Below are 27,885 nucleotides of genomic sequence, written 5' to 3' on the forward strand. Positions count from 1 at the left end.
GGTTCCTGGGCTTTCAGCTCGGCAAATGGCCTGGCAGTTGCAAATCTCAGCGTATCCATTTAAGATGATCAGAGGAAACAACCTGACAAGGAGCTGATTAGAAAGCTCTTAGAGATTCCTGCGCCAAGTAGGGAAAAGGGGGTATTACTTTCTTTATGTGCTGACTGACTAGAGGGCTCAGGAGCCCTGTTAAGACAGATTTGATATCTTCTCGGGGAGTTTGCATGCTTGTGCAGAGACACTAAAGAGGGCAATGCGAAAGGCAGGATAACCCAATCAAGCCACGGCCAGCCTCTGGCCAGCCTTCCTCTGGTTGTCACTTTCTACTTGGAGAAGAATGTTTGAAGATAACAAGGAAAGAAGTAATGAAACAGTATGGTAAAGGTTAGTGGGATTTGAAGAGACAGCTACAAGCTGTTCCTTTGACTCTGTCTTATCTGACAGCTTCCAGAATATGATTGTTCAATTCTTTTTTTTTCTTCTTCCCTTCTCTCTCCCCCTTCATCCAATTTTCTATAAATAGAAATGTCAGGAGGAGAGTAAAGATACCAGGAGCCCTTGAATATCCATCTTGTTTGACAAAGATAAGGCAGGTTTCTGACTCCCTATCACTCTGGGACAATGGATTTTGTTCTGGTTATTTTTTAATGGCCTCTTATAGATTTGTACACATATTGTGCCAATGGCAAATTATTTAATGTTTACAGAGTAAGGCAGGGAAGAGAGTTATAGGAGGGAACCATGCCCAAAGGGAATGATCCCATGAATGAAGTAAAGGGCATTTCAAAGGGATCACAAGCCTACAGATGAATTAAAGTGGGTTTTGTTTACACTTCACGTACAAATGAGGCACGTCTGCCTTTCCTCTTACTGCTGTGTCATATCTTTGTGACTTTAGATATAATTTGCTTCAGTGTAGTGCAGAATGGGAGTTTCTTCAGCGATTGTTTTACAACAGAAATATATAAGACAGGGGTGGCCAAACTGTGGCTCTCCAGAGGTCTGTGGACTACAATTCCCATGAGGCCCTGCCAGTTTGGACACCCATGATACAGGAGAAGATAAGATTCACTGGAAGAGTAAATATGCGTGTGTAAATAAGATGGCACCCAGTGGCAGCCGATTCTCTGCAGCACTGTTGGGTTCTCAAGGCAAGTCATTAAGCAGAGTAGGTTTGCCGCTGCCTTCCTTTGCGAAGTACTCCTTGGTGGTCTTCCATCCAGATGTCAACCTCGATTAGCTTCTGAGGTCTGAGGGAAACACAATACCATTCCACATCCCAGAACATGAGACAGGAAATGTTGGAGGCAGCAGAAAAAGAGGAAGGCCCAACATGAAATGCTCGACCAAGACAGCTACAGGCTACAAGTTTGCAAGACCTGAGCAAGGCTGTTAACAACTGGGCATTCTGGACAGACACTTATCATGGATGCTTCAGGCTTATCCTGCATTGGGCAACTTAATATAGCTGGGGGTGGAGAGCACTTTCTTCATCCTCCCTTTAGCCCAGACATTTCTTTGATTCAGGAGATCTGGTCACATGGATCCATGTCAAAGTCACATTGAGACTAGACTACTGCAATGCACTCTACTTGGGTCTGCCTTTGAAGTTGACTCCGAAATTCTACTTGTCACAGAATGCCACCATTTACTTAATATCTGCGGCTAGGCAAAGTAGGCATATCTCTCCCACTCTGCACTTATGCCATTAGCTCCTGGGTTCAGTTCAGGCTTTCTCAACCAAGGTTTCATTAAACCCGGAAGGGGGGGGGTTGATGACCCTGGTAGGGGTTTGTGAACGGGTGAGAGTTAATTAATTTTTATATAATTTTTAAGTTCATTAAATATTTATCGTGTAATACAACCATATATGGTCATGTCAAACCCCCCCCCCCATGATAGGCCTGGAGGGTTTGGGAAGGGGAGGGTCCCCAGGTGGGTGTATGCTCAGCTCTACTTCCCCATCATATTCTGCACAATTGCACCACTTCCAGGTTTCTTGCTGCCTGAAGAATGTTTCAGGGGTTCCTCAATGGTGAAATGTTGAGAAAGGCTGGACCATCATATGTGCCAGACCACTATATTCCACAGTGACCACTTCATTCACCTGAGCAAATCTTTCTGAAGGTGCCACCTTACATATGATTGACAGTTGTCTGTGTCCTGCCTTCTCTGTTGCAACCTCCACCTTTTGGAATGTCCTACCTGAAGCCAAGAAGGCTCCAACAGTTCTGGTATCCTGAAAATTATTTAAAACAGAGTTGCTCAGGAGGGCCCTTTTATAAAGGTGTGGCAGAATGGGCCTGCTTCAGCTTGCAGACTCTATCTAGGGGTTATGAACGTTCAAGGGCCAAAGCTCCCTTTGTCAAATACCTGAGTCTTGAAAGCTTTTACCTGAAAATCTTGTGGCTCTCTGATCTAGTTCTCCTTCTGGTCCAGAGACCTTTAATAGTGTTGCATTCATTTTTTAAAAAACCCTGCCTGTTTAAAACATGCAGAAACGGTAAAACTTACACTAAAACAAATGCAAGCGGTAGCTCTTCTTTATTTCTGATGGATCAAATAATTTACACCACATCAAGTTATCCCCTTTCTTAAAAAAAAAAACCCTGCTTCCTTCCATAGGAAACTGTATAAGGCAGATTTTGCTATTCTGCATCTCATGTATTTATTTATTTATTTAGATTTTTTATGTATGTACTATAGCTTTATCTGTGTGTGAGTGAGAGAGAGAGAGAGTGAGAGAGCATATAACAGATATAAACAGCATACAGAAACAGCGTTGAGTGCAGACTTAACTTTCCTGGTCATTTTCCAAATTGAAACTACCATCCAGGCTGCAATTAATCCTCACAGGGGGGAAAGACAAGCATCCTGCTATTGTCTGTCTTTCTGCCCTCCGTTTCAATCCACAAAGTACAGTTACAATCAGACAAATGGGGAGGGGAAACAGGATGGTTAGAGTCCATCCTTGCACAGCACCATAGCCTGGATCTGACCTTTGTTGCAGTCGTGTGTGTGTGTGTGTGTGTGTGTGTGTGTGCGTGTGCATTTGGAGATCCAGTCATACATTTCCATTATAATATACAGTCTGGCCTTCAGATACTCGTAAATCCAATCTTGCTAGTTAAAGGGTTTTTCTGCTTTGTTGTTTTGTGTATTGGAGGAACATTGTAAACCCCCCAACATACTCATAAAGCCTTTCACTGGCTTGTCAGAGTCCAGGAGCCATCAGAGATGGGGGGGGGAGAGGGGGTAACAGATACAAAGGACATATCAACCTACGTGAACCGTTTACACTTTTAGCCCAAGGCAAATAAAGAAATGGTCCATTAAAAGAGCTGAAAGAATGCCAGTGTTGCTGCCTCACATCCGGCAGCCATCTGAGATAATAAGCAATTGTGTATTCGTTGCGGAATTCCTTGATTAATGGCCGTGACTAGAACTGAGTCCATCTCATCTCCACACACACACACACACATACGCACGTTCACACATGTTTGTGTGGGCCTGAACTTGCACGTTTGGCCGAATGAAAAAGAAGTCTGTTCCTAGCAGCCCCAAATTATATGGATAAATATACATGTATAAATATATAAATATATAATGGCAGAAAGTGAAGAGGAACTAAAGAGCCTGTTGATGCGGGTGAAGGAGGAGAGTGCAAAAGTTGGCTTGAAACTCAACATCAAGAAAACAAAGATCATGGCATCCGGCCCTCTCAATTCCTGGCAAATAGATGGGGAAGAAATGGAGATAGTGACAGATTTTATTTTCTCCCTGGAGAAGAGCCTAATGTTGGGAGCGATCGAGGGCAAAAGAAGAAGGGGACGACAGAGAATGAGGTGGCTGGATGGAGTCACTGAAGCAGTAGGTGCAAACTTAAATGGACTCCGGGGAATGGTAGAGGACAGGAAGGCCTGGAGGATCATTGTCCATGGGGTCGCGATGGGTCGGACACGACTTCGCACATAACAACAACAATAAATATATAAAATTCTCTTCAATATGGTCCACCTAATTGTACATCAGAATAGGTAAGGCACATCTAGTCTTGGCAGAAAGCTGGACTCTATAATGGGATGTTAGAAAGGAAATGCATCCTGGGTTCAAAGAACGTGAAACAGCGTTTTTCTGCATCTGGTAGCATTTCTGTGCCACAGGTTGCCCTTCTGTGACTTGCCTGTTGCTCTGTGGAGCTGCATCGCTCGAATTTAAAACCACCCGCAACACACACGGCAGCAAACAGAGTCGGAGATGGCCTATGAAGCCTCCGTATTTATGTAAGTCATGCAAAGATCTGTCCTGCAGGTTAAAAGTCCCTCGCTCTCTCAAGTATACACCGCTCCAAGACGTCATAGTGAAGTGTATACATTGAACTGAATCAATAAATACTTTTGTGTTTTCCTAACCGTCTTCATCATGTGAAATAAGATCTAAAATAGCTTTGCTTGCGCTTCCCGAGCTTAAATCCAAGTATTATGTCTTAATCAGACAAAGGAGAAAAAAACACACTAGCATTACTGCTGAGCATTCCTCCCGCTTTTTGCAGAGTGGAGTCTACTAGTAAAAAACCCTTCCAGAATATTCTGTTTCCCACCCAGGCTTGATATGTTCCCAGGTTTAGCTTCCTATAAAAATGCTGCAGCACATCTTTGATCTCAGGATACATTTCCTTTATAAAAAGAGGTTAACATAACTGAGGTCAAGTGGAAGATGTCATGCATCTAGTAAAACAGTGGTCAGGCTTTGAGGCACTGAGCCAAAGATTGGAGATTTATTCCCTTTCATCTGTCATGAGATCCTTTAAAAAAAAAAAAAGCAAGGAAGGTAAAAAAAAAATACTTGCAGAGATGCCTATTCAAGTTACGTTCCATCCGATTTAATTCGAGATGCCTTAAATGTTCTTTTTCAACAAATTCTACTGAACTTAAATAATGAATCTAATAAGTCATTTAAGGCAGAAGGAAACCCTACCATGAGCCAAGTCATAAGCTATACAATCTACTGCGAAGATTGCCAACTTTTTTGTGCTGGCTCTGTTCCTGTACCTTTAAACAACAAAATTTAGTGAGTGAAACCTTTCCTGGCATGGAGAGAAGTGGTGGGAAAAACTTCAGCTAGCTTTTCTCGGATAGACAAGTATTAGTGGACTGTGGGGGGGGGGAGTGTTAACAATCCTATCTAAAATCAATTCTACACTGGGGCAATTCTCCACTAACCAGGTGAGGCTGTTTTGTCATTCACTGCAAGTGGCATCCTAGTGGAATTCCAATCTACATCCAAGGAACAGATTAATTGAAGATCATGGAGTCGCTTGGGATATTTCTGTCCGTAAAGAGGGTAGTTTTGTTCTGATCATGATTTCACTCCCTCCCACTGATCCCTGACACCATCAGAGGGAACTCTGCTTATAACACACGCACCCTTTTTTTTAGCTGAACAAATTTGCCCCGTTGATTCATGGCACCGTATCATTACTGTCCTATTTCCACACTGTTATTAAGCCATAAATCCCCATGCCTGGCTGTCAAGAAGCAGTTTTGCAATCCTCCCCACATAATGGTGCACCCCAAGCCCCTTCCAGATGTTACACCCATGAATACCAGAAGCCCAGCGACCAAGCACAGGCTACCCACAGCCCTCCCACATACACACACTAGTATGTTGTCTGAATAGGAGCCATATTTGTATTCCACGTGGCTTTGGTATACATTCACCAGAACCCTAAAAAATCCAGCAGACAGATCTATACGTGCATGCAAAATACATCTTCGGACAGCATGGTGACTTCTCGTATTAGTAGCGTTGCCAGACTTCAGGTCGCAACTGGAGATCTCCCTCAATTACAATTGATCTCCAGGCAATCCAGAGCGTTCTATTAAGCCTGCGGGTTCAGTAGACACAGACACAGCTCTCGGAAAACAACCGGCTCTTTATTAACTCCAAACTCCAACCAGAAACACCAAACATTGAACATAGGAGCAGCACTAATATATAGTCAAACCAGCCCACCAAGAGCCCTGACTGGTCCTTAATGGACAGTTCCCATTGGTCCATAAGCCTTCTGCCAAAAGAGTCTCTGATAGGGTGGATTACAATAATTCCTTTGCATGAGTCCCTGTAGCACCATGTTGACTACATAAATAACAAGTTCCCCTGGGGAAATGGCTGCTTGGGAGGGTAGATTCTATAGCCTGCTGAAATCCTTCCCCTTCCCAAACCCTCCCCAAATCCTCTCCTCCCCAGGCTTTGCCTCCAAAATCGCCAGATATATCCCAATCCACTCCTGGCAACACTACCCAACAAGAGAAGCTCTACACACGGTTGTAGGACTCCAGGTACATGTGGATATAATCCAGTGGGTAGCCATGTTGGTCTGAAGCATCACAACAAAACTTGAGTCCAATGGCACCTTTAAGACCAACAAAGATTTGTTCAAGGCATGAGCTTTCATGTGTGACGTGTGCCTTGAATAAATCCTTGTTGGTCTTAAAGGTGCCCATTGGACTCAAATTTTGATGTGCATATAATGTCTGTAAAGACTTCCCTTTTTTGCAGAACGGCCAATGAAGGATTTGAGCCCAGCCAACACTTTCCTGACCACATTACACAATGAGATTTGTCTACACCCAGGCCGCAGTGGATGACAATGAGGACAACAGCTACTGAAACCTTCAGGATCGCCTCTGGTGGGGGGGGATTTGTCAGGCTGAAAGGGACAGGAAGGGGAAACAGGAGGCTCCCTTGACGTGGCAGCTTTGTTGTTGTGCAGAGATGCCTTTGTTTCTACAGCGGCAAAAAGTCCATATTGTGGAACCATCCCCACAAGGAAGTCGTCTCAGTCAAGCACTTCCAGGAGGGTTTTTCCTTTTTAAATGAGAGAAAAATCACTGACTTTCTATCTAGGCCACTAACGACGGAAAAGCTTTTGGCTCCTTCCACCCCAAACAAATCTTTATGGGAAAAGTTACTTTGATTTATTCCATGCGAACTTGCGAGATTCATTCTAGATCCTATCTTTCACAGTAACACACACAGAGAGGGGAGAATTCCGAGTGCATGCAGATGGAGCCGTTCCAACAGCGGCACTAAATAACTTACGAAAATGGTTCGTTATGTTTTCGCTGGAACTAAAACTAAATCTGGAGGTGAAAAGACAATCAACAAAGCCACAATGTTGAGACTCCTGCAATAGAAAACAGCTGTCTCCCGAGGAAGCAAGGGCCGGCTCCGGGCTGGGAGACAGTCCACAGAAGCGACTACTCCAGCTCAATTTCTCAAACAAAAACCGTAAAAGCATTGAACCTCAAAAGAGTTATGCAGCTAGAAAAGCTGCCCAGGGGCGATTCATAGGGAGAAACCATCTTTCCAGTTGTGCCAGTTTGGTTGTGCCAATGAAAGGATGTGTGCCACAGTAAACCCTCCCTCCCAAATCCTCATTCAGGCAAAAGGGTTGGGGGGGACAGCCCAAATGCCTGGCCAGGAAAGAGGATTTGCATGTGCCCATAAAGCACCAAGGTCCCATTTTAGTATTGCCAGTTTGGGTTTGCTCTGTAGGCCTGGTCTGAAGAGGCCTGCTTAAAGGAACAAGGAGGTAGAAGAAAAGGAAGAGCGATACATCTTCTTAACAGCTTCACCTCAGATTGGCCTTGAAGGTCGAGAAATGGTTTTGTTCAATGGACCATCAGGGGTGAAAGGGATAAGCTTCCCCCTGGCAGGAAGAAGGGACTGCTGAGTCCCTCTGAGTGAAAAAGGTAATGCAGCGCTGGCTAGGAAGAGAAAAGCTGGCAGAGTTGATTGAAACCTTGGAGGAACATCAGATCCCCCCTCTTCTCTGGAGGTGTTATACAAAGAGGCAGCTCTGTGCCCTGCAGGGATGCCTCCATCTACAGCCTAACTGTACATTTGTTTGTTTGTTTGTTTGTTTGTTTGTTTGTTTGTTTGTCTGTTTGTTTATTAAATTTCTTACCCACCATTCCCATATGGCTCGTGGCAGGTTACAAACGTCTGTTTATAAACCCAATAAAATATCCACTAAAAACCATAGACAGAAATACAACAGTAAAGCACAAAATGCGGCAGCCATTAAATTCTCGGATCTGTCCAATAGAGGTGGTAGAACCATTAAAATCCCCATTCAAGTTATTTATCCCTTAGAGGGGGCAAGGAAGGGCCTATGACTCCCAAGTGCGCCAATACTGAAAAATATCCTAAGCCTCTAGTGTTCCCTCTTCCATTTTTCCATGTGTGTTCTCTCAGCCCAAGATTCATTGCCACCCTGCGCCAATGGGGACCTCAGGTGACTTACAATGTTCTCCTCCCATTCATTTCATCCTCACAGCAACCATATCAGAAAGGGTAGGCTGAGAATGTAAAGCCAGCCCAAGGTTACCCAGAAAGATTTCATACTAGACCGGGGATTCAGAGGTTTTGACCCTCTGCCACTGCGTGACTCAACCTATCACGACAAGAATTGTAACAAAACAGACCTTTCAGACCTGCCTTTGAATCTCCATTGTGCCCTAGAAGTCTTATTTGCTTTGTGTATAAGAGTAGATGCTGTGAGAGCCTCCTTGGATCATTGGCATGATGTGTATCTTCAAAAGACAGGACTGCCCCATAGCATCACGTTAATCTCTTTGCCCCAGTTGTTTGCCATTGGTGAGAGAACTGGGTATAAATGAAAATAAATAAAAACCATGTCACCTACAAAGCAAAAGTGGGCACTATGGGGGAAAGGTGCTTGCAGGCCCAAACCCTTGGTTATTTCCTGAAAAACGTCATAAAAGCACTCCAAATTAATTCAAACAACATGATCCAGAAAAAGTTAAGCATATTTAAGTCCTGTTCATGCCACGCAGTTAGCACTCCAGATTTGCAACTTACCTTCTCGTAAAGAGTTTAACCCCTTAATTGTCATCCCCAAATCTCGTAACTATCTTGAACTGCTCTGTCACTCTTGCTGCCTTTTTCTTCCCACCCTGCCCTACCCCCTGTGGCCTTTCTCTTTGCTTACTTTAGAACTGTGAGTTCTTCAAGGGCAGGGGTTGGATTAATTTTTGTTTCTGAAACTCTATACGGCACCAGTGCTACATTGATAAGGATCATAAAAGATAAGCGCTTCACTTTGGCCGGATCGTCCCCCATGTGTATTGGACCTAACGAAGCACACATTGTCAAATATATACAGAATAGTAATGCTGTATTTTTAATTCTGCTGTACCTTTCCTCCATGAAATATGGATGAGCCCTGTATAAACTAGAGAGCAGGAAGAACAAGTGAATCACGCAGACCATGTCGGTGTACCTACACAATGTCCCAGTGTGCAGAGCTGGAACATTTGGAATCTTTTATGCAGTGGCTCTTAAATGCAAGTGATGGTTCATGCTAGGGTGTAAAGGTTTTCTTGGGATATTACGGTCAGCTAAGGAAACTGTTGAGCTAAAATCCATAGCCCCTCCATGGGAGTGTAGAAAATTCAGGAGCTGATCATTTAGCAATGCCCCCCCCCCAAAAAAAAAACAGAGACAGAAAAAAGTCATGAAAGAATGAAGAAACCAGGAATATTTTCTACCTAAGTATCCATTTCTCAGGTGTGTCCCCTCTCGGTGGATCTCTAAATCTATGTATTGGGGTTTTATTCTTATTGTAACCCGCCAGGAGACAATTCTGGGAGCAGCAGGTAAGAAATCTAATGAATCATCATCATCATCATAAATCTGCAGATCAAGGGCACATACCTTTGAGGACCCTGGCTGCTCCTTCAGCAGCAGAACCCAGGAGCTGCCCTGGGACCCAGCACAACTGGAGTCATGCCAGGAGAACCACCAAACTGGGGTGGGGGGGAGCCTCAACAGGCCTGCTCAGAGAGGCTGATGAAGTGGTCAGGTGAGATGCAGAAATTATAAAGAGACCGAGAGAGGACCAGCAGAGCCACTGGCGCAGTGAAGGAGGGAGGCAAACAGTAGCCACCATGGCAGGAAACAGACTAAGCAGTCACACAAGCTGCCCAGGTGGTGAAGCTGCAAGGAAGGGGTTGAGTAATCTGCCACCAATGCCACCGAGGACGCAAGGCTGGGGAGGGGCAGGTGAGGGGTAACCACCTCAGCAGAGTGTCTAGGCTCTCAGCCAGCAGAGCCACCAGGGCGGTGAAGTTGGTGGGAGGCATAGACCAGGGGTAATCAAACTGCGGTCCTCCAGATGTCCATGGACTACAATTCCCATGAGCCCCTGGCAGGGGCTCATGGGAATTGTAGTCCATGGACATCTGGAGGGCCGCAGTTTGACTACCCCTGGCATAGACAAACAGCAGCTACTACGGCAAGGAACAGGCCGACAGGACAGACTAACTGCACAGGTGGTGAAGCCGCAGGGTGGGAGTGTTGAGCAAACCACTTCTAGTGCCACTGAGGCCGTGAGGCAAGGGGGGACAGGCAAGGGGGGACAGGTCAATCTGTAGCCACTTACTGCTGTTCATGCAGCTGAGCCTGGGGGGGGGGCAGGTGAGCGACCGCCATTGCAGTAAGGAAGAGGCCAAGCAGCCAAACGGAAAAAGAGAGGAGAGTGATGGGGAGGGAAGAGACTGATGGGGTGGAGGAGGCAGAAAGAGAAAATGAGTTACAGTAGGTATAGAAAGAGAGAGGGGGACACTGAGAGAAGCAGAGGGAGAAAGGAAGAATCAAAGATGGGGGGAATAGGATGGGCACTCTAGGATTGCTGTCTCTGGGTTGGGAAATACCTGAGACTTTAGGGGTGGAGCTGGGAGTGGGCGGGATTTGGGGCAGGGAGGGTCCTCAGTGGAGTTTAATGCCATGGAGTATTTAACATTCTGCCTCCGGTCTGTATGATGTTCAAGTGATACAACAAGAAGAAAAGAGACACTGTCAAAACCGAATGATCACTCGGATCAATATGTCTGTTTTACCCAAAATGTATTTGTAAGACATTCAAATACTATTCTTACAAAGCACCTTCATTACAATTATACTGTATACAATAAAACCAAGGATTTGTTAATGCTACACGCCATGCTTGCCTATATTGTGCAATCTTGATACACACAGGCTAGAATTGAAATTAATACACAGTTCATACACTGGAGTTTTTATAGCAATGGAGCACATTATGAGCAACCTGCACAATAATTATCTGATTAACTCCAGCCAGTAACATTCTGAGAATTTTGTACCCCTTAAAAAAGGGGTTTTTTTTTGTTGTTCCCATAATTGGTTCCAATGTTTATGATATAATGTGATACATACTTATAAACAAGTCCCACTGGAACTAATTCCTAAGACTGTGCTTTTACTTTAACTCATGAAAACACTCCAATGCTCCAATTGAGCCTTCATACACTTACTTGGGAGTAAACCCTTGAACTTTGTGAGACTTAACTCCCCCAAAAATGTTCACATGATTAGGAGAAAGATCAGTTCCTCAGTTCTGAAAGAAGTATCATAAAAGGAGAGGTATATATAAAGGCTTGAAGCCAATTTCTCTTTAGGTGGTCAGATGGAACATTCTGGAAGGACTGATTTGGCAAAGAAACCACGAAATTTAGATTTCCTGAATGTTTAAAGGCCAAACGCTGCCCTACTATTTGCATAACCTATAGCAGGGGTAGTCAACCTGTGGTCCTCCAGATGTCCATGGACTACAATTCCCATGAGCCCCTGCCAGCGTTTTCTGGCAGCGTTTTCTGGCAGGGGCTCATGGGAATTGTAGTCCATGGACATATGGAGGACCACAGGTTGACTACCCCTGACCTATCGAGTTATAATTATCTGTGAGTAGACAATACTCTAGCACCCACCTTGACAGGTTCTTTGAATGTCTTCCAGTAGGATTGCCAAAACCTTGGAGAAAAAGTGCCCTGCCCCCTTAATAGAATAATAATGGGATGTTATTTACCTGGTAATGTTTACCTCTTTGCTATGAAAAACTCTGTCTGCCCATTTCTACAGATTAAGACTCTATTAAAGAGTCAGCCATCCCAACCTCCCCCCCCCCAACCTTGGTACAAGCAGCATGGAAAAGAGTAGAAATCCTGAATGTGTACATGCCCAGAGCCACAGGCTCAAACTGCTTCAGCTAAATGGCTGCCTCCCAAGGGACTATGGGGAATTATAGCCTGCGAGGAATGACATGTACTCACTGTAACCTTGTAAAAGAAGTGGGTTGCGTTGAGTCACTTCCCACCAAATGCCACCACCTCCTTCTTCACGGGTGGAAACACTGCACCATTAACAGCTAGGGACAGAAATCATAAGGGTCAGCTGAAATGGAAACACAGGCATGAAAAGCTTCTCTTTCTTATTCCAGTGTATTTGAAGAAAGCAAGGTTATTTCTACAAGGAAAATGGTCCCCTAACTGCTAAAGGCAAAGAGATTCATGCTTCTTTATGTGATCCTGAAGGGCCAAGGATACCCCCCCCCCTACACACAGCAGGAGCATATCTCTTATGAAGAAGGAATGCACATGGTCCTCTTCAAGTCTGACTTTGTAAGTGCATAAAAGCAAGAGGGTGAATTACATCTGCTTTTCAGTACTTCCCATAATGTGCGAAACCACTTGCAGTATGAATCAAGAATCTGCATCTGGGTCACCCACAGGATCCAAACTTTAGGTTTCTCAAAAGCCCGAGGCTGTGGTTCTCAACCTTTTTCAAGTGGAACTTGTTTTCATGTTTACTTTGAGGTGGGTTTTTTTTTTAGAGGAGGCCCTACTTGCCATAGTATCTCAGGTAGGCACCAATCAGACCCAGCTTCTGCTAGTGTAAATTCAAGACATAATTGATAGAGGGCATGCCACCAACAGGGTGGAGACCAAGGCCCTGTAGTTCCAGGCCACGATTCCAGCCACTGACAGTAGAGATGCCAGACCCCCCCCTTGGGTCAGGGGTCCCCTGGATTCAGGTGCACCTCTCCCCCATGGGCCAGCAGGGGGTATTACCCCCCCCCCCCAATAGGCAAGAAGCCAGAAAGAAATGTGGCTAGTCGGTGACATTGGGGGGATGATGTTCTGCTTTGTGGGCAAAACTCTATGGTAGAAGCTAATTCTACCATAGAGGTTTTGCCAAGAAACCATAGCATTGCCCCCCCCCCAAAAAAAAACATGCCTATCTCACTTCCAGGGGACATAGGCATGTTGTGTTTACCTTCCCTCCTGCTCCTGGTCAGTTCACCCCATCCCCTACCAAACCTAGCAATTAGGCGCCTCAGCCTACCATGCTGGGGGCCTGAACAAGACACAGTCCTTTCTAGTCCAGCTGTCACCAGCCCTCCTAAGGAAGCGGCTTTGCTCTTCTTGTTTTCTCTTCCTTCTCAGAAGACTTGACCCTCGCCATCTACCCCGTGACCCACAGTCTGAGACCTCCTGTCCTCAGTCCTAACGCCAGCCAGGTCTAGAAGACCAGCCCATGAAGCTGAACCAGGAAATAACCTGGGGATAAAGATGGCTTTCTGTGAAACAAATTCTCTCTCCTCTGGGTTTTGGTAGAATGCAGCCAAATAAGATGCATGTGTTTTGCTACACCAAAGGACTGCGGAAACCATAGGAAGGGAGAAAAACGCAGGAAGATTATATGTTGTATATGGAGGCTAAGAGGCATTCAGGATGAACATTAAAAGGAAAAACTGAATGCAGCGCTAGAATGTCTAAATAACTCTTGGCCAAAATGTCTGGTTTACCATTAAAATAGTATAATTATAAAGTTAGTGTGGAGCAGACCTCGGATCTTGTTACTCATACTATACTAGCAATAGCAGCAAAACATTCTCTCTCTCTCTCTCTCTCTCTCTGCCAGTAGCCAGGCCATTGACAGAAACCTTGTGCCTCACGTATGATGTCACCGATGGGCAAAACTGTTTTCAATCAGCCCAATCTCTTACTGGTATGCAGTTGCGGTCTTTCTTCTTAGATGTCAGGCGGAACTGAGGAAGGGAGGGGGACAAAATCAGCCATGTAAAATTTATTTTCAGATATCACTTTAAATATCCCCTTGCATCATTGGTGAAATTTTGCAGTTTTTTACTTTTTAAAAAAAATATGCAACAGCATAACAGTAAAGAAACTGAGTGGGATGTTATCTTGAAGTGTTTGTTCTAGAGGCCACGGAGGTGAGCAAAAGGGTCTTCTCCATGTGTCGTTCTCTGTTCTTCTTCTGTTTTGAAATTGCAAAGTGACTTATAGAAGACCTACAGTGAAGTCTTAGTACAGGCGTTCTCAATCAGAGTTTTGTGAAACCCTTGACAGCCCTGGAAGGGTTTCCCGAATGGGTGGGAATTCATTCATTTTTCATGTATTTTTAAATGGCATGTCAACCCACCCACTCCCTCCCAAAATGGCCAGAGATGGGCCTGGAGGGTGGGAAGGGGAGGGGCCCCATGTGGGCATGGACACAGCTATGCTTCCCAACCATATTCTGCACGATCGTGCCACTGCTGGGGTTTCTCAAAGCCTGAAGAATGTTTCAGGGAGTTCTCAATGATCAAAAAGTTTAGAAAGGCTGCCTTAGTAAATGCTTAGTGTCTGCATAGTTGAGTTATTTTGTTCAGACGCAGGGCTGTTCTGTTGTTCAAAATCTCTCTCTCTCTCTCTCTCCTTTCCGCGCTTCAATCCTTTATTTAGGCCACACTTGGACATCACATAGCAAACCTCTCTCTGATGGACACGTACACCTCTTGTTCTCATGGTGGCCCAATACACCCACTCACCTTCCCACATCCTGGTGCAGAGAGAGTGCTAGCAGGCTGTCTGTTTTGGGATGCCTTGAATCAAACTCCAACCCGTGGCAACATCTCAATGGAAGTTCCTGGGCAAACTGGAATTTGCTTCCTCCCCACAAACTATGATTAACCAAAGGTTTAGATTCCCGGCTTGTGGGGAGAAAGTAAACTCCAGGCATCTGTGATTGGACATCACAGCAAATTGGATTCTGCATCAAGGCTTCCCTGCTAAGAAGGCTTCAGTTGCATTCCCCATCAAGGGGGGGGGAGGGGGGAAGAATTCGCAAACGTCACTAATAGCTGCGTTGATCACAGGAAAAATGTTGTTTGTCATAACATCCAGGCAAGGCCACAGACTGGTCATTTTGTAGTGTGTTTGTAGCCCACCCCTGGATTCATATTATCTGTGGTGGGAGGGTGGGCCTGGGGAGATGCAGTCACTTAACCATACCGACTTGTAGGGAACTGAAAGCCTCAGCCTTGGAGGCCCTCAAAATAGAGTCGTTGAGAGAAAGGGGCAACGGCCATGATGGCACTGAAACAGCCTGGTACATTGACAACCAATGTCAGAGTAAGATCTGAAATGCTGGGATGAAAATCGTTCCCCTCCCTGAGAAATTTGCTTGGAGATGGGCACGAACTGGCTCAGAGACCGGTCCGTGATGAATTTTGTGCAGTTTATTTATGCTTCATTAAGTCAAGCTCATGACAGGTCCACGGGCACAAACTTTCCATGCTTTTTGAAGCTGTTCTTGGAGGTTTGTTGCGATTCGTGGATGGATATATTTCCAAGTTATTTTTTCTCAACCTAACTTACTTCAGAGGGCTGTTGTGAAGATAAAAATGAGACAATTTAGGCAGTCCTGACTGAGCTCCTTGGTGGAAAAGCAGGAATTAAAAGGTAATAAATACATATATTTATTTATTTTATTTTTTATTATTTGATTTATTCCCCACCACTCCTGGAACTGGCTCGTGGTGGGTTACAAACATCTGATAAAATCCCATTAAACCCCCCATTAAAAGGACAGGAAATCCCAAGACATAAAATCACATTAGAACAGAGAACATGCCAGAATACCACCCCTACCCATCCCTACCGGTAGAGGGTGGAAGAAGGAGGGTCAAGATGACTCAAGTTGTTGCTTAACACTTGCAATCGAAATGGGACATTCGGGGGAGAGTTTCATGGATGGCCCAAAAGAAGAATCGGTGGGTTCTATATCAGATTAAGTCTGAATTCTCCCTAGAAGCTAAGATGACTAAACTTTGAAAGTCAAGACCAACACCTTGCATTGCGCCTGGAAATAAACTGGGACCCAATTTAAACGGAGCAAGACTGGAGAGATATGGGCTCTATGACCCACTCTACTCCACATCCTGGCTCCAGCATTCTGCACCAAGTGAAGTTTCTGAACATTTCTCAAGGGTAGTCCTACATAGAGCACATCGCGGTGATCTCAGCTGGATATATATAACCATAGTTGCCGGATCTTATCTAGAAGCCATAGCCCTCAGCTTGCAAGACCTGAGCAAGGCTGTTTACGATAGGACATTTTGGAGGGCATGAATTCACCTCGAGTCAGAAACAATACTACTTACTCGCCAGGTGGGGACGTGGAATGGTTTATTATACAGCCGGATATCAGAAGCTAAGCAGTGTCAGGACTTGGATGGGAGACTAGCAAGGAATATTTTGCAGAAGAAGGCAACGGCAAGCCACCTTGCTTGCCGTTTTGCAGAACGGCAAGCCACCTTTGCAGAAGAAGGCAACGGCAAGCCACCTTGGCTTAATTATTTGCCTTAAAAACCCTATGGGGCTGCCCTAAATCACCTGCCCTAAATCACCTGCGACACCATGCACACACACTTGCTAAACAGGATCATGATAGCGTAAAACTGCCTGGGAGGAAGCAGATTTCTTTGACAAGGTGCCATGTGAAACCAGCATTTCTTGTGTGGAACCTGGAAAAGCAACCAGTTCTTGGTGATGATATTCCTTGGACTCATCCTTACCTTACAAGAGTGTTCTAATGGGAACTCTCTGTGACCCTGTCTTCGGTCACATGAGAATGCAGAAACAGCCATGTGAATAAAACAATGCTGATTCCCACCACCCCTCCAACCTGGCCTCTGCTACTATGGTTCCTTGACTCTCATCCTTTCCCAGGTGGGCTCTTCCGTTCTTGGAGCAGCAGGAGCTGGAGTCATGAAAATGGCGTCCATAGTCCTTCCATTGTCCATAGTCCTTGGACTGCAAGGCGAACAAACCGGTCAGTCCTAGAGGAGATCAGCCCGGACTGCTCCTTAGAAGGCCGGATCCTGAAGATGAAACTCAAATACTTTGGCCACCTCATGAGGAGGAAGGACTCCCTGAAGAAGAGCCTAATGCTGGGAGCGATCGAGGGCAAAAGAAGAAGGGGACGACAGAGAATGAGGTGGCTGGAGGGAGTCACTGAAGCAGTCGGTGCAAACTTAAATGGACTCAGGGGAATAGTAGAGGACAGGGAGGCCTGGAGGATCATTGTCCATGGGTTGGATACGACTTCGCACCTAACAACAACAAAGTCCTTCCATTACATAAGAACTGGGGCCCAGTCAATCCCCATGAGGGGGAGGGATACTTAAGCCCATACCAAAAACAAATATTTGTCTCTGCAGGTCGCAGACCTCTTAACAGACTTCTTAGTGTGATCCTTACAAAGCACCGCCTTTCCCACCTCGCTTTTATTTCATACATAAATTAAGAGGGAAGCAGAAATATTTGGCCGAGTTCTTGTGACGAATAAGTGCTTGGCATCCGTCCTTTTAGCACAGGTCGAAGAATAAATTGTATCAATTAAGGCAGGGGTAGTCAAACTGCGGCCCTCCAGATGTCCATGGACTACAATTCCCAGGAGCCCCTGCCAGCGAATGCTGGCAGGGGCTCCTGGGAATTGTAGTTCATGGACATCTGGAGGGCCGCAGTTTGACTACCCCTGAATTAAGGCATTCTTCCTTCTTGTTATTCTTGACTGGCGCTGAGGCCCTCTGATATATAAAGCAGTCGCTCTTAGCACAATGCATAACTGTATTTGTTCACAAGGTCTGCTCCGGGTTTTCTTTGGGCCTTTTCTTCCCACTTCCTAACGGTGGGTGCACAGAAGTCAGTCTTTTGAAAAATGACCCGACATACACGGTGTTTAATGAATACATTTGAACATGCTTTCCCTACAAATCTTATCAGTTGATTACTTAACCTTTGGGGGATAGGTTAAATATTTTCTACAGCGTTTCAATAAGTATGATACTTACATTTTCAGAAGACAAAAATCTCGACATGGTTTCCCCCCCCCTCGCATTTCAATGGCCACGTTGCATTGATTTATCTTTGCTGTAATGATCAAAGAAAAATCACATCGCAGGAAAGTTGCAAGATGTATTAGGTACTATGTTATGAATTCTTCAGCAGTTTAGCTGGTAGAGTTCCGTGTCTGCCAAAATCAGGGGAAGTTCTCTTTTCGAACAGTCGACCGCAAAGATTCCCAAGCTGGGGTTCATAGCCTCCTGCAGGTCCACAGGAGCTGTGGAGGGGCTGCCTTAACGGACTTAGCCACAAGCTAGAGAACTAGCCACTTTCATTGCTCCGCCCCCAAGCATGACTTCTCTTGTGGTCACTGTGTCTGAATTCCTTGTTTCTCCTAAGATCTAGTCCATCCAGAGAAGCACCCTTCTTTGGAATGACCTGTGAAGCCACTTATCCAATTCCAGAAGTACCCTAACGAGGCAAGCCATGGCGTCCGCCCCTTTTCTCCAACTCTTCCTCAAACCTAAGGTGCTTTTAATCGCCACGGCTGAACTCTGCGTATCCGGTAACTGCCGCTTCCTGCCGCCTGCTTGACTTTTCAGAGAAAACAGACCCAAAAGAGGTTGAGTGACCTTCATCTTAGCAGACTCGTCCCCCCTCGGTGATCCGAGCCTGCTGCACTGCCAGAAGTTTGCTTTTTTTTTTCATTTCCTGGAGGCAACATCCAACCAGCGCCCCACCCTTGACGTGGGACGGAGGTCTCCTCCGTGGCAACAAGATGGGGAGTTGTCATGCCAACAGCTGCCCACTGATCTTAGAGAACAAATAGGTGTTTGTTACAAAGATTAAACAAGTGTCGCCATTCAGCGGCATGCCAGCCATGGGATAGAAAGCTTACGCACACTGCCCTGCCTCTGACATTTGCCTGACCTGGAATGACCAAAGTTTTCATAAAAGTAGCATTCTCGTCTTCTCCTGGGCCACAGCTGCTGGTGCTGACCAAGTCAAACTAACTTTTCCCTCTCTCTCCCCTAAAGCCACAGGCTCTTCTACTTCTGAACAGGGTTGTTCTCCGAACCCAATTGCTGTGCTGCGTCACTCATAGTCCACACCCAACAAATGTGTAGAGAGCAACATGTTTAGAGGGGGAGTTAAGGACACAGAGCATCAATGAACAGAACCTGCATGGGTTTGTAGGCTCCAGGGCAGTATCAGGGCAGTAATTAATTCCCAAGGAAAAGGGCACAGGGGTACAGGATTCCCAAAACTTTAAGGGCCAGAGCTTTGCCAGCCAGGCTGTTCATTCCGGCAGGAGCGAAAGGCGGTGGGGAGAACAATGCTACATGAGATCACTTTTGGCTGTACCCAGAAGGGACATTGTGATGCTCTACAAATTCACCGTTCCCTATGGCGGTAATCATAGAGATTTGGGGAATTCCTAGAGCATCATGATACAATGTTTTTTCCTACTACCCACTTGTGTTCCTGCTTGAAAGAAGAGCGGCATGGAGAGGTAAGGGCAGGTAATTGCCCGTGGTGGGAACGCTATTTTCACACTGTTACCATGAGACTTTTGTCCTCTGGTTCCCAGCAAAACCTTTTTGAAGGTCAATGGTGACCCCTCTTCCCTCTTTCACCAGGGGAAAAAGAGGATAGGATCCAGCATACAGTGTTCAAGTGCATGAACCTGGGGGAACGGGGAGGAATAGGGTTCAAATTCCACTTGCCATTTGGGAGAAATTCTTTTCCTGATTCCCCAGAATGGTAACTTAGTAGACCCAATACAAAATTAAAATATTAGATCAATGGTTTGGAGACCAGGGCACTGGGAGTTAATTTCAGCTCTTTATTGTGACCCCAACATGATGGTTCAAGAGGAAAAAACTGGACCGGAGAATCCCACAACTAACCCCAATTTATATACAAAAGCCCCACAATAGATCTTCCCACCAATTTGCACTAAGTGACTGGATCCAGCAGAAGAGATCTAGCCACTCATTGGTCAACTACAGTGCAGGCTTACAACCGTGCCTCGGCAGACAACAGAAAACCTGCCCACTCCCCACCCCCTTGAACAGAGAAAAAAATAGTGTGTGCCACCTTGGGGACATCCCCCTCCCCCGAGGCAGGGTATAAATATTTAAAATATTTTAAATAAAAACATACATCATCACAGTCCTCTTGCACAAATCCATTTCTGGCTGAATGACAAAACCCTTATGAGTCTATGAAGGGACTTAAGTCAGCCCATTGGTTCGTCTGCACTTCCCTCTCGCCCAAAATGTTGGCCACAGCCCTCCAGATGCCTTTCCCAGCTAAGCTGCCCAAGATGCTTTGAGCTGACTATGTTAGGGACTTCATGCATATCCGATCGCGGTCCCCCTGAAGGATCACTCACCGGCTCCGTTGGTCTCTTGGCCACAAGTGAAGGAGCAGATTGGTTATGTGAGCAGGCAGCCTGGGGCTTCGTTGCTCGAATAAAGAAGGCTTCTGATGCTTTAGGAGCCAATGCTTAGATGAAGAAAAGGAACTCGGTTTTTATGAGGGGCAAATATGATTAAAGCTCATAATGCAGTACCAGTCTTAAGTTTCTGCGTGCCAGGTTTAAGACAACCAAAGATTTCGGTTCCCACGACTGCTCTGTGAAAAAGCAAACTGTATTCAGCCTCGTTTTTCTGATGAAAATCTGACCCACAAAAAAAAAAAAAAAACGTTAGTTGACATTTCCAAAGTTGCAGAGATATAATCTCTTAAATAGAGCTGGGAACTGCAAGGCTAATCCGTGGGTGGTTTTTATTGTGGACATGGGGGGATTAAGCAGTACACTGGAGGAATGTGCCAAGGGATTGGGGGGGGGGACAATTAATGTTGGAGGTGTCTTTGCTCAGAGCAAAACACCTACTGGAGCAGCCCCACCCCATAAATTGCATAAGCACATAAAAAGAACCCTACTGGTTAGGACCAAATGCCTATCCAGTTAACCACCTTGTTTTTCACCATGGCCAATGAGATAAGCCAAAAGGCCCAGAAACAGGAGCTTGTAGGCCAAGTCTTCTCCTCTTGTGGCTCCCCAAAAAGTGGTACTTAAAGCGATCTGGCCTCTGAAGAGGGAGACAGCATATCCTCCTAGCTTCTTTAACCACAATGGTTCATCAACCTCATAGTATACTTCCCAAGTTCTAGCAATTTGGGTGTGGAGGTTCTTCTATCCATTCTGAAGGCATCATTATGTAAACCCCTCCCTGCCTCTCTCTACTCATCTTTTCTCTCAGCTGCAAAGTAAAGCACAAGGCAAGGAGCACAGACTCCGGCCATTTTGGGTAGCCTCACAGAAGGCTACCCCTGATAATCTCCTTCCTCTTGAGTCTGTGACATACACCCACATCTAAATGAACAAGTTTCCTCCGTTTGCCAAGACGGGTTGTGATTTCCCTGACCTAGGTGGCCCCTGTTCAGTGACAGAGCAATTGGTTTTCATTTAGAAGACTCCAGGTATCCCCTGTGCATGTCTGACCCTTGGGGTGACGCCCTCTAGCGTTTTCATGGCAGACTCAATATGGGGTGGTTTGCCATTCCCTTCCCCAGTAATTACCGTTTACCCCCCGGCAAGCTGGGTACTCATTTTACCGACCTCGGAAGGATGGAAGGCTGAGTCGACCTTGAGCCAGCTGCTGGGACAGAACTCCCAGCCTCATGGGCAGAGCTTCAGACTGCATGTCTGCTGCCTTACCACTCTGCGCCACAAGAGGCTCTTCAGTCCCTGGTATCTCCAGGTAAAAAGATCAAGTTGTGCATGATGTCAAAAAACCCTGCTTGGGACCTTAGAACTTTTGACCATGGAGGAGCCCCTGATATATTTTTCAGACTTCGAGGAACCTCAGAAGTGGTGACAGGCCCCTTCAGAGATGTGGGTGCAGAAGTAAGATGCAGGAGCCAGCCAATCGATCGATTGATCATTTTCCGTTTCCCTTGTGGAGAAAGACGAGGCCTGTAGAGCAACAGGGGAAAGTGGGATCCAGGGATGTCTAGTGATCTCAGCGGCCATCTGAACTCCTGGGAAAGGTCATGAACCCCCAGGTTGGGGAATCCCTGCCATAGAGAGCTGCTGCTAATTCAAGTAGACAATGTTGCCTTGATAGATCGATAGTCAGTATTCAGCGGTTTCATTCATGCATCCTCTTCTTAAACAATCCCTGGCCTATGAGTTGTTGAACTGCTGCATTCTAGAGTCCCTCAGATTAGGTCTGATAACTGGTATTCTCAGGCCCTTTTCTCTTACATGGTTCTTAACCCCCTCCTCACACAAACACACACACACACAAACATCTGTTTTCTCACAGTCATAATAATATAATTATTAGGGATCCCCTCTCTACTTACACCCCCTCCCCTCCAAAGAGCCTTATGCTCCAGCACTCCCAACTTTCTGGTGATCCCTAGCCCCAGGGAAGCTCACTTGACCTCAACCAGGGCCAGAGCTTTCTCTATCCTGGCCCCCACCTAGTGGAACGAGCTCCCAGAGGAGATCAGGGCCCCGATGAAACTTGAACGAAAGGGAGCTCCTCCACCAGGTTGACCCGAAAAACCACTTTCCAAGGGCCCTCCCCCTGAGCCTCCCTCCTATGGCACCCACTACAATTCCGCCCGTGAGTTCATTTCATGTTTTCCATATTTTTCTACTGTTCCATGTTGCTTGTTGTTATCACTTCATTATTGTTAAACCAAGTGATCTGTATCGTTTCTGTTTTATGTGAGCCACCCTGAGCCTTCGGGGAGGGCGGTATAAAAATATAATAAATAAGTAAAGAAATAACTGGAGTGACATGGAGTAGGAGAAACCCTCTGTCCAAGTCACAACGTGTCTAGGTGAGCCTCCAGAAGTCATGTCATCTCTTCAGAGTTATTTTGGATTGTCTTTACTTATGTAATGTTTTCTTTTCAGTCTGGAATAATTCCAAGGTGGCAGATGAAAAGCCAGATCTCCTTTGCTCGGAGGGAGGTTTAGTGAGGGAAGCTGCCCACACACCTCAACTGACAACCTAATTCCACCGCCGCGCCTGTCAGAGCTGCCATGGCACCTCCTCATGAACAAAGGTGAGGTGCGCTAATTCCTTCCTTTCACTTTGTCCTGACACCATCATGGGAAAGCAGAGGAGGGCTGTTTTTGAGAACTGAGAGAGGTCCTGAACCCGTTACCTAGAAAGGCATCTCACTGTCTTAATCTCCTCCGTACAAATCATGCACACAGAGAGAGGAAGAGACAGGGAGGCATTTTAGCACCAAAACAGTATTCTAGCAGATAGATGGAGTAGTTTCTCTCAGAGCTCTCAGCCCCATCTCCCTCACCATTCCACACACCCTGGATAATGCACTTTCAATGTGATTTGGCAGCTGGATTTTCCTGTGCAGAACAGGATAATCTACTTCTAAAGTGCATTGAAAGTGCATTATCTATTGTGTGCAGATGGTGTCTTGTGGGGAAAGGAAGGGAAGGTGATTGTAAGCCACTTTGAGACTCCTCCTTCTAAGCGGAGTTACACCGTTCTAACCCTGTTGACTTCAATGAGCGTTAAATGGTGTACGTCAGTTTAAAATGACCCTCTGCGATGATTACGCTGGAATTTCAGGTGGGTAGCCAGGTTAGTCTGTAGCAGCAGAACAGCATTCCAGCCCAGCAGGCTTAAGACTCAAATTTTACTCCACTGTATCTCAGTGGTTCTTTATCTTCTCTGCTCATATTCATAGCTGATCATCACACACACAGGAACATCACGAGACAACTATCCTTGTAGCAGACTATTCAGTTTTAAGGTGTGTGCAGGGGTTACAAGGCTGAATATTCCAGTTTTTTTTTAAGCTGTGAAGACAAAATTAGCAGAACTCTGATCACACGTACCTTGTCTGCTGCGTACCTCCCCAGCCACAATCACATGGCTGGGCTTGTTAGTATCCCCTATGCTACTAGAGGAAAATTCATAGAATCATAGAATCATAGAATCATAGAGTTGGAAGGGGCCATACAGGCCATCTAGTCCAACCCCCTGCTCAACACAGGATCAGCCCTAAGCATCCTAAAGCATCCAAGAAAAGTGTGTATCCAACCTTTGCTTGAAGACTGCCAGTGAGGGGGAGCTCACCACCTCCTTAGGCAGCCTATTCCACTGCTGAACTACTCTGACTGTGAAATTTTTTTTCCTGATATCTAGCCTATATCGTTGTACTTGAGGTTTAAACCCATTACTGCGTGTCCTCCCCTCTGCAGCCAACAGAAACAGCATCCTGCCCTCCTCCAAGTGACAACCTTTCAAATACTTAAAGAGGGCTATCATGAAATTAGCCACATGAATGCAGTGACAACTTATTTGGGCGATCAGTGCTCCTTTACTGCACAGGAAAATGCTTCCAGGAGGACACAAGTGTTGCCGAGTGTCAAATAAAGGCCCTGCCTGGAGTTTCCAAAGGGAGAGGGGCAGGGTTCTCCAGTGAAGACCATCAGACTCCGGAGCAATACGGGACGTTGAGGCAGGAGGGAAGCAGAGAGAAGAAGCACCTGTCTCCAAGGCCAAAGGTTCCCTTGGCAACAGGAAGGCGCTTTTGATCTTGAGATGCTTCTTGTCTGAAGCCTCTTGCAGATCAATTAGCTACTAAGTCTGTCCTGCTAATCATTCCAGCCGGCTGCCGGTTGTACATTCTCCTGTCCCCGTCTTCCCTTATGCAGGCTCTTTTCTAACTTGGAACAACAATTATTAAACCACTCCAGGGCCTTTCATAGTTAATGATTTCCCTTCTTTGCTCCATGTGGCTTTCCTGATATCTTGTGCTCCCATTTCCCAGGGTTTCTAATCCCAAATGGTCAAAAAGTCAAGCGCTAGCCTTCCCCCAATCAAAGCCAGTCCCAGGGCTACCTATAAGAATTTCGCCTCCTCTCCCCCACTGGCATTAAAACAACTTTTGCCATGTTGAAGTTGAGTTCTGGTCGCAGCAGGTGTCTCCGTGCTATGTGTTTCTTGGAAGTTTTTGGATGCACCAACCAGACTATGGAGGTGCCAAAATTGTCAACCAGAAAGCAAAAGTCTAAAGGAGGACAGTGGGATGGTGCTTCACAGAAACTGTGGGGAACTGCTGGTTTCTTTAAAAGTATGTGATGGGCTCAACCAGGGAGAAATTGCATCTGAGAATTTCCCCTTTAGGAGTTGCTATAAAGAAAGGTTTTGTCCAGCCGTTTGTGGAGCTGTGGTTAAAGCTATGGTTTAAAACTCTTTCCCCCTGACTGAGTCAGCCCGGCCTGCGGCAGGAGGAAGAAGGGCCAGAGGCTGGCTGAGGGAAATTACTGATTTCTATGCAGGCCGAAGCCAAAGAAAGCATCCAGCACAGCAGCACCAAACACCCTTGAAGAGCACACAGGAGAGAAGAAGCCCTGCATTTCTTTAAGTGAATCTTTTGGACATTCTGTTTTTTCTCTTGTCAGAGGAAGCATGTGAGCACACGAAAGCTCACACCTGGAAGAAAACTTTGTTGGTCCGAAAGGTGACCCTGGACTCAAACGGCTACTTCGGACTGACACAGCTACCCACTTGAATCTACGTTGTGTTTTGTTTGCTCAAATCTGGCTTTGTTTTGAGTGTTCTTCCTGAAGGGCTCGGAAGATCCTGTCGCTTCAAACGTAGCTATGTTTACAGCCATTATGACTCCATGTACCGCCTTCAGTTGTAAAGCTGTTAGGTTTATGATAAATATTTGTTACATTGGAAACCATAACACCTTGATTTTTTTTTAATTAAGCCATTTCACATTTGTTTGCCAAGCCCCAAGGAGGCTGTCAGAAACTGAGAGGATTCCCCCTCTCCCACTCCACTCTCCTATTAGAAAAAAAGTAATTTCGGAGAGGGATCTATGGAACCATGGTTCTGTTGGGTGACATTAAGCCCCCAACAAGTAACAGAAGGGAGTCAACCGCGTTGGCTGTGTTCCTTCCAAAGCTCTACAGTAGGGGTAGTCAAACTGCGGCCCTCCAGATGTCCATGGACTACAATTCCCATGAGCCACTGGACTACAATCCCCATGAGCGTTTGCTGGCAGGGGCTCATGGGAATTGTAGTCCATGGACATCTGGAGGACCGCAGTTTGACTACCACTGATCTACAGGGACATAATGATGTTATTTACCATTTCTATAATGCTTTTCCAAAGTGCATTGTCAATGTTATTATTTATACTAAATGCTCTAGCCAGGACTTCTCGGATATGAGCCTGTGTTATTGAGGGTCTGCTGAGACTTTATTGCAGAATGTGCCTGGGATCTTTAAGAGCAGCCCTGTAGGATCAGATTGGCGGTCCCGCTAGGGCTGCATCCTGGTTCATGCAGTGGCCAACCAATTCCCCAGGAGAGCCAATCAACAAGGCATAGAGACTATTAAATGGTGGGTTCAGAACAACACAAATGCAACCCTTTTCTTTAGCAACTAGCGAACACTGAGCATCGAACAAAAAGTGAGAACTCAAAAGCTGTTTGAGACGTCCCACCAAGGCCACTGATTGGCCCTTAATGCCTGCCTTGGTGTTGTGTTTGTTTGTTCCTATTCAGAGGCTGCAATTTATTGCTGTAACACTATCTAGGGATTATGCAATGCCGCAACACAAGGGAACAGGGGAAAAAGAAGCCGAGCAATCAGTTACTCAGAAACACTACTTCACTATAATCCCAAAGGGTTAAAAAATAAAGGTGGCTGCTACAGAAAAACATGGCGCCATGAAATACGCAGTATTACTACTGATGCAATACCATGTTCTGTGCTGAACTGTGTGCCCTCCCACAGGCCATTTCCAGTCAGGCATGGGAAGGGGTGTAAGTCTAAGTACCTGACCCTGCAGAAACCATCAATTGTGGTTAGGGCCTAGACCAGGGGTAGTCAAACTGCGGCCCTCCAGATGTCCATGGACTTCAATTCCCAGAAGCCCCTGCCAGCATTCGCTGGCAGGGGCTTCTGGGAATTGTAGTCCATGGACATCTGGAGGGCCGCAGTTTGACTACCCCTGGCCTAGACAATGCCTTGCACGTGTGAATAAGCCATCATCGTACATCAAACACCCACAGAAAGAGCTTTTCTATTTCTCCACAGGCGAGGAGACGGTTCACACCACATTCAGTGTAAGCCATCAGCAGATGAGGAGTTCAGCAACACGTGCAGGTGTGAACTGGTTGGATCCACCTCACAGTTCTCCAAGAAAAATGGCCGCTGACAAGACCCTGCTGTTGTTTTTCTCCCCCTCGTGTTCCAGAACACTGCTGGGAACCGCGCAAATCTCTCCTCCTGTAAATGAGCCATGCGATCAGGTATTTCTCCGGCTGGGCTGGCTGCCACCCGCTCATTCATACCGCGCGGGCCGTAAGATGACATCATTCAGCAGCTCTAACATTTCAAAGCAACAGAAGTTCAAAATGGGATCCGGTTTGCCAGAGGGGGTGTTTGCGTTTAAAGGGGAGCTGGGTTTTGTCTCTCCTCTGAGACGCTCTTCGGAAAAAGCGGGGCTTTTCTGGAGCATGATTGGTCATCTTAACTGTTAACGGGCTGAAGCCTGAAATCCTTTCAAGAGCTGCGATTTCTGACTCAGGAAGCTATGTTTGTCTTCATCACCCAGAGTTATTGCCGAGTCATGGTGGAGTCAGAACCAAAAGTTTAACACTAACAGCGGGATTATCATGTCAACATCTCAAGAACTAATTTAAAAAAAAAAAAACCTAGGTGAATTATGTCCGCGTTGTGACATTTGGGGGAGCTGTACAATTTGAGTAAAGCAAACCATTCCAGTTGTGAATTCATTTATGTTTTCAGCACTGAGTCTGAATGACAGAACAATGCTAATAAAT

At 45.8% G+C, this 27,885-nt stretch overlaps 1 long non-coding RNA gene across 2 annotated transcripts; it reads left to right on the forward strand.

The window, feature by feature from the left end:
- Positions 1-59: 59 nt before the first annotated feature.
- LOC143820632 (uncharacterized) lies at positions 60-27,885 on the forward strand. 2 transcript variants are annotated; one of them, XR_013225426.1, is made up of 3 exons: positions 60-384; positions 22,960-23,111; positions 27,137-27,885. It is a non-coding gene; the product is annotated as an uncharacterized LOC143820632 (long non-coding RNA). The 2 variants fall into 2 exon arrangements; XR_013225425.1 differs by lacking the exon at positions 27,137-27,885 and adding an exon at positions 24,280-25,698.

The sequence above is a fragment of the Paroedura picta genome, chromosome 11, assembly GCF_049243985.1.
Source record: "Paroedura picta isolate Pp20150507F chromosome 11, Ppicta_v3.0, whole genome shotgun sequence".
Taxonomy (NCBI): Eukaryota; Metazoa; Chordata; class Lepidosauria; order Squamata; family Gekkonidae; genus Paroedura; species Paroedura picta.